Source organism: Schistocerca gregaria, chromosome 2 (genome assembly GCF_023897955.1).
Source record: "Schistocerca gregaria isolate iqSchGreg1 chromosome 2, iqSchGreg1.2, whole genome shotgun sequence".
In the NCBI taxonomy this organism is placed as follows: Eukaryota; Metazoa; Arthropoda; class Insecta; order Orthoptera; family Acrididae; genus Schistocerca; species Schistocerca gregaria.
In genome coordinates, this window is record NC_064921.1 from 955,649,942 (window position 1) to 955,659,383 (window position 9,442).

Consider the following 9,442-nt stretch of genomic DNA (forward strand, 5'->3'; position numbering starts at 1 on the left):
CCTATTCAATACCTCCTCATTAGTTACATGATCATTCCACCTTATCTTCAGTATTCTTCTGTAACACCATATTTCGAAAGCTTCTATTCTCTTCTTGTCCAAACTATTTATCGTCCATGTTTCACTTCCATACATGGCTACACTCCATATAAATACTTTCAGAAATGACTTCCTGACACTTAAATCTATACTCGATGTTAACAAATTTCTCTTCTTCAGAAACGCTTTCCTTCCCATTTCCAGTCTACATTTTATATCCTCTCTACTTCGACCATCATCAGTTATTTTGCTCCCCAAATAGCAAAACTCATCTACTACTTTAAGTGTCTCATTTCCTAATCTAATTTCCTCAGAATCACCCGACTTAATTCGACTACATTCCATTACTCTCGTTTTGCTTTTGTTGATGTTCATCTTATATCCTCCTTTCAAGACACTGTTCATTCCGTTCAACTGCTCTTCCAAGTCCTTTGCTGTCTCTGACAGAATTACAATGTCATCGGAGAACCTCGAAGTTTTTATTTCTTCTCCATGGATTTTAATACCTACTCCAAATTTTTCTTTTGTTTCCTTTACTGCTTGCTCAATATACAGATTGAATAATATCAGGGAGAGGCTGCAACCCTGTCTTACTCCCTTCCCAACCACTGCTTCCCTTTCATGTCCCTCGACTCTTATAACTGCCATCTGGTTTCTGTACAAATTGTAAATAGCCTTTCGCTCCCTGTATTTTACCCCTGCCACCTCCATAATTTGAAAAAGAGTATTCCAGTCAACATTGTCAAAAGCTTTCTCTAAGTCTACAAATCCTAGAACCTTAGGTTTGCCTTTTCTTAATCTTTCTTCTAAGATAAGTCGTAAGGTCAGTATTGCCTCACGTGTTCCAACATTTCTACGGAATCCAAACTGATCCTCCCCGAGGTCCGCATCTACCAGTTTTTCCATTCGTCTGTAAAGAATTCGTGTTAGTATTTTGCAGCTGTGACTTATTAAACTGATAGTTCGGTAATTTTCACATCTGTCAGCACCTGCTTTCTTTAGGGTTGGAATTATTATATTCTTCTTGAAGTCTGAAGAAGAGGGTATTCCAGTCAACGGATCTCAAATACAGAAGTATGAAAGCGTGTTTCACATCAAATCACAAAACCAACGCTTTTATTTAAAATGATTATTAAAGGAAAATTATTCAAAAAGTTAATACTTGCGTGAGCAACTAGTGTTCTTAACATTTGCGTAAGAAAAATCACTGGAAACGTTACTGGGCACAACAAGTTATCGAAGTTAGCAAAGCAAAGAGCAAGAACAGGAAAAATATGTACATAAGTAAATTCTGCTTGCGAGTGAGCCACAGAATAGTTAATAACATGACCCGACGTCGCCCAAACTGTCTTGCAGTCGCACAATTAGCTTTAAGCGACAATAAGCAATGAAAGCTCTACAGTCGGCAAGTTTTCCTTAGCTCCAGACGGAAAAATTATTTCCGACCTGATTAAATGTCTGGAAGATATTTACAACTACAAGGCCCAGACTCTAAACCTTACGAGACCCCGCAATAACGGAGTTAACACAACACTTGCAAATGATAAAGACAAAACATAGTAATAACTACTATTGCAAAATGTAATAACTCATTAAACAAAGGAGAGCTTAAAGATGGGCGCCACATGCACAAAAAAGGTGAGATCACTTCATTAATAATTGTGGGCGTGAAATCTCATGGGACTTAACTGCTAAGGTCATCAGTCCCTAAGCTTACACACTAGTTAACCTAAATTATCCTAAGGACAAACACACACACCAATGTCCGAGGGAGGACTCGAAACTCCGCCTGGATCAGCCGCACAGTCTATGACTGCAGCGCCTGAGACCGCTCGGCTAATCCTGTGCGGCCATTAACAATTAGCTTAAGCCTGGGGCAGGAGCAGTTCGTTTCACAAATTTAGCGCCTGAGAGATGTACTACAGACAAGAAACAATTATCAATTCTTGTCAAAGTTTACGATCATAAATGACGACATGAGCGCTGGCCAGCCTACGAGGCAACACAGGAAAATAGTTCACTGAAAGGCTTCAAGCATCTATTAACTGCTTTGTACAAATCCGCACAAGGCGACACGCAAGACAACCAAACAGTTACAGAACTTGGGCTCGGGCACGAGTACGCAGAGATCGAGTAGCGACAAGCTACTCGCAATTAAATCCAAACCATGTTTACGGAAACGTTACCAACGTTACCGGAAACTACAAAGGAAATACTTCCTGAGATGCAACGATTGACCAAACACACAATCCGCGAATCAACGGTTCCTCTCCTAAAAAAGGAAACTCTCTAAAAGTAACCTCTGCAAATACGTACGTCAATACCACATCAAGTTAGGAAGTCTGAGCAGTGATTGCAGTTCGACCGTTAATGTTGTTCCCTCGAACTCTAGGCAACATGGAGTCACCATTTACAAAAAGCGGAGGTGATGGTGCTGCAAACGACCACTTGCGAAGGAATACACACAAGCGTACAGCGATACCGTTTCAGACGGCTTAACGCCAAACATGAACATTTACAACGGAGATTGTTGTCGAAGTTGTTCACCCATCGTAAAAACCAAAAAGTTCAAAAACGTCTAAACCAAAAATGTTACTTGTCGTCCAAGAGCTGACTACTTGCAGGGTTAGTTGCCGAGCTACATTCTTATACCTAGGTTGGACAACGATGCGGCCCTGCAATGGCAACGACTGGCTACTGTGCATGACCACTAGTAGTAGCACTAAGTATGTGCCACCCCACTCTCCATTGTTGCCAAATTTATTCAAGATGGCGGCAATGACGTCATCCAAGATGGCGGCATGTAGACATGGCAACATCGCATGACGTCATCCAAGATGGCGTCTTTAGGTGGGAAAATAGGCCAATTGTGCTACATCCACTAACCTAACCTCAAGAAAAAATGGCGGGAATTTTGAATTTTGGCGTGAAAATAGCCCAATTGTGCTATGTCCACTAACCGAAGCCACCAGAAGAAAAAATGGTGGGAAGCTTGAATTCCAACAGGATAATGCATGCAAAAACCGTACTTTTCTTTATTATTATTGATTATCATTTATTAACATTCATTTTCATTCATTGTCATTTATTATCATTCATTATCATTTATTATTATAGGTCTACCTCTACTAGAAAATTGTGCCAAATTCAAATTCCAACACGATATTGTCTCGAAAACTGTTCTTCTATTTACTATTATCATTTATTATTTATTCAAGATGTCCGATTTTCTTGGTGAGAAAGACATTTTCCTTACATCCATAACAAAAATCTATCACAAATTCAAATCCCAACACCGTAACTAATCACACGTATGAGCTTTCCCCGTCACTTTTCTTTTTTCAGTGGTAGCCTATCATAAACGCGTCAAATAATAAACTGCACTTATACTAACGTAAACCACGTCCTTTGATTTTGCAGGGGGGAAGGGGCTGAAGACTTTATTTTAGGCATTGTTCTCCAACACAGTCAGCACACACATCTTTGATATCGCGGTACAGTCACCACGACGTCTGCACTTCAACTGAATTAGTTCAAATCCTCGCCACCCCCTGGCCAGCGCGCAGAGACACTGCCAACGCGTGTCACGTGAGGTGGCCGGCCACTCGCGCTGGGGGCGAGCCCAGCAATCGCTCCAACGTCGTAAACATGTTTTCGCTGGACACGCTGGAACTTGCAGAATTGGACGTCACAGCGGCCTCTTGTCTGCTCACCACGTGTATTCGTCGCCTCCGCAAGTTTACCGCCAAAATTGTTTGCCTTGGAGCTGAATCACACAACAGTCGACTGTTCCCCACCTCACTTTTGGTGCCAAAGCTGTTTTCCTGGGCACGTTCAAATCTGTCGATGCCGACCGCTCACTGTCCACCACGTGTCCCTGTGCGAGTGAGAGTGCAGTGCTACACTTTTGGCGGCAAAGTTTGCTCTACAGTGGAACCCTCCATGACTATATAACAGCACGTTTGGACCGGACTAAGACACTCGCTAATTGACTCTCTCTCGTGCGTGCATAATAACTGTACAATTGCTGTGCCACCGCCCCGCGTACGCCACACACCCACCATACACGCGGCGGACCAAGTCTTCTGTAAATACCTAACAACTTAATTCCATTTTGTTTTTACTCATATTAAATAATTCAATTTGCAATTTCATATACGTATGCAAAGGTGTTCAACTACCTAATTTCAACTACTTTTCGAGGACCAGACAGCCACCTCTTCCTAGGAACCAGCGCCGAGTTTGAATTCTGGCACTAAAGAAAGTGCATTTGTACCAACCTCCTAGGAACGAGCGCCAAGTTTGAAATCTTTCAGTAAACAAAGCTCACTTGAGCTCCCGCCACCAACTTAAGAAAATAGTTGCAAACGAAGCTCATCACCACTAAACTAAGCCACCAGCATTCAACCTCTTCCTACGTATTTGGCTAAAAGGACTCGCCCTGCACTAGGCCCATGGATGGAGGAACCCATTTACTTTATTTAGGAATGGAGTGTATGTATCACACCGACATGTTCCACACCATAAAGACCTGCAAAACACTACTACATAATTCATTTATAATGCTCTAGACAAACGCTTGCTAATTGTAAACAGTTAAAAATAACTCATAGGACAGCCTACACACATGCAAACTGCTCGTAAATAATGCATAACATTTACGTCCAAATAGCCAAACAACTGCTAATTTTCTGCAATAATTTCAGTGCATAGGCTGATGGAAGGAGGAACGAGTGTACTTTATTTACACTCATGGAAATGGAAAAAAGAACACATTGACACCGGTGTGTCAGACCCACCATACTTGCTCCGGACACTGCGAGAGGGCTGTACAAGCAATGATCACACGCACGGCACAGCGGACACACCAGGAACCGCGGTGTTGGCCGTCGAATGGCGCTAGCTGCGCAGCATTTGTGCACCGCCGCCGTCAGTGTCAGCCAGTTTGCCGTGGCATATCGCAGTCTTTAACACTGGTAGCATGCCGCGACAGCGTGGACGTGAACCGTATGTGCAGTTGACGGACTTTGAGCGAGGGCGTATAGTGGGCATGCGGGAGGCCGGGTGGACGTACCGCCGAATTGCTCAACACGTGGGGCGTGAGGTCTCCACAGTACATCGATGTTGTCGCCAGTGGTCGGCGGAAGGTGCACGTGCCCGTCGACCTGGGACCGGACCGCAGCGACGCACGGATTCACGCCAAGACCGTAGGATCCTACGCAGTGCCGTAGGGGACCGCACCGGCACTTCCCAGGAAATTAGGGACACTGTTGCTCCTGGGGTATCGGCGAGGACCATTCGCAACCGTCTCCATGAAGCTGGGCTACGGTCCCCCACACCGTTAGGCCGTCTTCCGCTCACGCCCCAACATCGTGCAGCCCGCCTCCAGTGGTGTCGCGACAGGCGTGAATGGAGGGACGAATAGTGACGTGTCGTCTTCAGCGATGAGAGTCGCTTCTGCATTGGTGCCAATGATGGTCGTATGCGTGTTTGGCGCCGTGCAGGTGAGCGCCACAATCAGGACTGCATACGACCGAGGCACACAGGGCCAACACCCGGCATCATGGTGTGGGGAGCGATCTCCTACACTGGCCGTACACCTCTGGTGATCGTCGAGGGGACACTGAATAGTGCACGGTATTCCAAACCGTCATTGAACCCATCGTTCTACCATTCCTAGACCGGCAAGGGAACTTGCTGTTCCAACAGGACAATGCACGTCCGCATGTATCCCGTGCCACCCAACGTGCTCTAGAAGGTGTAAGTCAACTACCCTGGCCAGCAAGATCTCCGGATCTGTCCCCCATTGAGCATGTTTGGTACTGGATGAAGCGTCGTCTCACGCGGTCTGCACGTCCAGCACGAACGCTGGTCCAACTGAGGCGCCAGGTGGAAATGGCATGGCAAGCCGTTCCACAGGACTACATCCAGCATCTCTACGATCGTCTCCATGGGAGAATAGCAGCCTGCATTGCTGCGAAAGGTGGATATACACTGTACTAGTGCCGACATTGTGCATGCTCTGTTGCCTGTGTCTATGTGCCTGTGGTTCTGTCAGTGTGATCATGTGATGTATCTGACCCCAGTAATTGGTCAATAAAGTTTCCCCTTCCTGGGACAATGGTGTTCTTATTTCAATTTCCAGGAGTGTATTTGGGGCATATCCTTTTGAACCTTTTGCATCTCATAGGTATCGATATGTAAGACTGACATAAGACATTTTCTGAACTCCAGTAGTGCACTACACCCTAACCTGCAAGAAAATGGCGGTAATTTTGAATTTTGGCGTGAAAATAGACCAATTAGGCTACATCCACTAACCTAAGCCTCCAGAAAAAACAGGCGGGAAGTTTGAATTCCAACAGGATACTGCATGCAAAACCGTACATGTCTTTATTATTATTCATTATTATTGATTATCATTTGTTATCATTCATTATCATTTATTATTATTTATTATTATTGGCCTACCTTCACGAGAAAATTCACCCCAAATTCCAATTCGAATACAGTAATGGTTTCTAAATCATTGTTGTCTTTATTATTATTAATTATCATTTATTATTTATTAATAATTATTATTTATTATCATTTATTATTATTTATTATTGTTGGCCTACCTCCACTAAAATAGAAAATCGCGCCATGTTGAAATTCACACTCCACAATCTCTTCACGAGAAAATTCACCCCAAATTCCAATTCCAATACAGTAATGGTTTCTAAATCATTGTTGTCTTTATTATTATTCATTATCATTTATTATTTATTAATAATTATTATTTATTATTATTTATTATTATTGGCCTACCTCCTCTAACATAGAAAATCGCGCCATGTTCAAATTCACACTCCAGAATCTCTGGATAACCGTACTTCTATTTTTTATTATTACCATTTACTATTATTTATTAGCATTTATTATTATTTATTCAAGATGGTCGATTTTGGCGGCAAGAAAGCCAAGTCCCATACTTCCGTAACAAAAAATCCCCCACAAATTCAAATTCAAACACGAGAATCTGTCACACCTACGAAAAAAAGAGACCAACGGGGCCATGTGCACTAACCTAAGTCCACCTCATCCTACGAAGTTTGAATTTTTCGCAGTCACTTATTGTTTCACTCCTAAGCTATGAAAATCGCGTCAAATAATAATAAAGTGCACGTAAGTCACCTCCTGTGAATTCGTGGGTAAAGGACTGAAATCTTTATTTCAAACAGTACCGTCATCACTTGTTCTCCAACAGAGTTAGCACACATTCAAGAGGTCGCAGTCCAACCGCCACGAGGTCCCCAGTCCAACTGAATTAGTTCATATGGTCACCGCCGACCCGCACCGGACCGCGCGCCACCAGCAAGCGAGCGGTCGCCTCACGTGACGGCCGCCCGGATGCGTCAGTGCCCGCTGCCGGTCCAGCCGCCGCTCACGTCACAGCCTACTGCCGCCGGCTCGATTCGCAGGCCCGCGTTGGTCCAGCGACGTAAACATGTTTTCCTGGACAGTGGAGTCCGCCCCCACCGACCAGTTGGCGCCAAAGTTTTTCGAGGGACAGGTTGGAACCTGCCGATCCAGCCTTCATAACGGTCGGTCAGTTGATCCGGCACCTGGTTGACAAAGTTTGCTCGAGAGTGGAATCCTCCATGACGTCACAACAAGTGGTCCAGCACAGACGCTCTCCACGACGTCCTTCGCTAAGTTAATTGATCAACCCACTCTCATTATTCAATCCACATTCTGCACTTACCTAATCGGAGATTATCGCGAAAACACACGCCCGTACACGTGTGCCTACGCTCGCACCGAGCTTAGTACCTCCGCAAGTGAATGTAACAAAGTTCCCATGACTACTTAATCAAAGTGATCAATTAATTAACCTCACCGATGCGGAAACTTCCACCTCCACCTAGACCGAGAATCAATTTTCACCATTGCCACCCCCACCTGTGCTTGGAATGAAATAGTTAAAGTCCCTACCGACCACCACGGCCCCTTACCGACCCATGTTCGTCGGCTAACATGTACTAACGTGTACTGCCGTTTACTAATGTGCACCAACCTACATTAACGTATATCACATTTTTTCTGTACAAATAAGCCAAATTTGAATTCTGATGGTCAGTTCGTGTTTCGCTACCAACACAAGAAAATTGGGGCAAACGAAGTCACTAACCTAAGTCACCTGTGATGATTCAAAATCGTCTGCTTTGCCTCTCTCACACACCACGAGCGCGAGACCACCCACGTCACAGCCTGGACATGCTCCTCTGTAAATATTCTAGCTAAACTATGGCCCGAATACTGTTGTTCAATCCACACGGTCTAGGACACGGCCAGAGCACACCCCCAGTACCTAAGCCGAGAACATGGCTCGCCCCACCTAGTTAACCGCTGAGAGGCGGAGATACGCTGTAATCACATCCCTCGCGCTCTCGTAGCTACTTGCCTCAGCAATTCGGTCTAACAAAACCTTCAAGTAGAAAAAATAATAACCAACTCGAACTCTCTCATATTCTATATCGTCTCACAAATACTTAACGTACATTTTATTTAGGCATCGAGATATATATCACTCTCAAACAAAAAACACTCGCCCTGACGGACCTGGTGTCATGTTACACAGTCGGCATACACGCAAACAGCTCCTATTCAGTGCACAATATTAAACTGCTCCTAAATAATGCCGTACACATAACTTTAAACATCATCAGTACTCGTAATCTGTCCAAATAACGCACAGCAAAATAACTCAACAGACGCGCGCAGTCAACCTGTCCCACACTTAGTCACACGTCCGACAGCTCTCAATTCACTCAAAGGTTTCTGTTCGACCCCTCAAACATGACTTGATGACAGCCGCATTCACACCTAACACCTGAGAAATTCATATCACCTACACGCCGAACATGACTATCCAAGCCAGGACGCTCGCGTCGTCTGTCACCTTCCTAGCTCAGTGCGGTCCAACACACATGTTAAGGTTCAAATGGCTCTGAGCACTATGGGACTTAACGTCTATGGTCATCAGTCCCCTAGAACTTAGAACTACTTAAACCTAACTAACCTAAGGACAACACACAACACCCACCCAGCCATCACGAGACAGAGAAAATCCCTGACCCAACCGGGAATCGAACCCGGGAACCCGGGCGCGGGAAGCGAGTACGCTACCGCACGACCACGAGGTGCGGGCACACATGTTAAGGCCGCATTCCATTGCTTGCCGGCCTATTTGCGACACATCTCCACCTCTACGTCTGTTGTCAGAAGAGCCGAGAGCGAGTTCACACACACATCCCAGTGCTGCCCTCCCCTTACAATCTAAAACGATCATCATACTATTTAAAAACCTCTCCAAAATTGTATAGTTCTTCCCCCCCCCCCCCCCAGAAATAGTTAACGT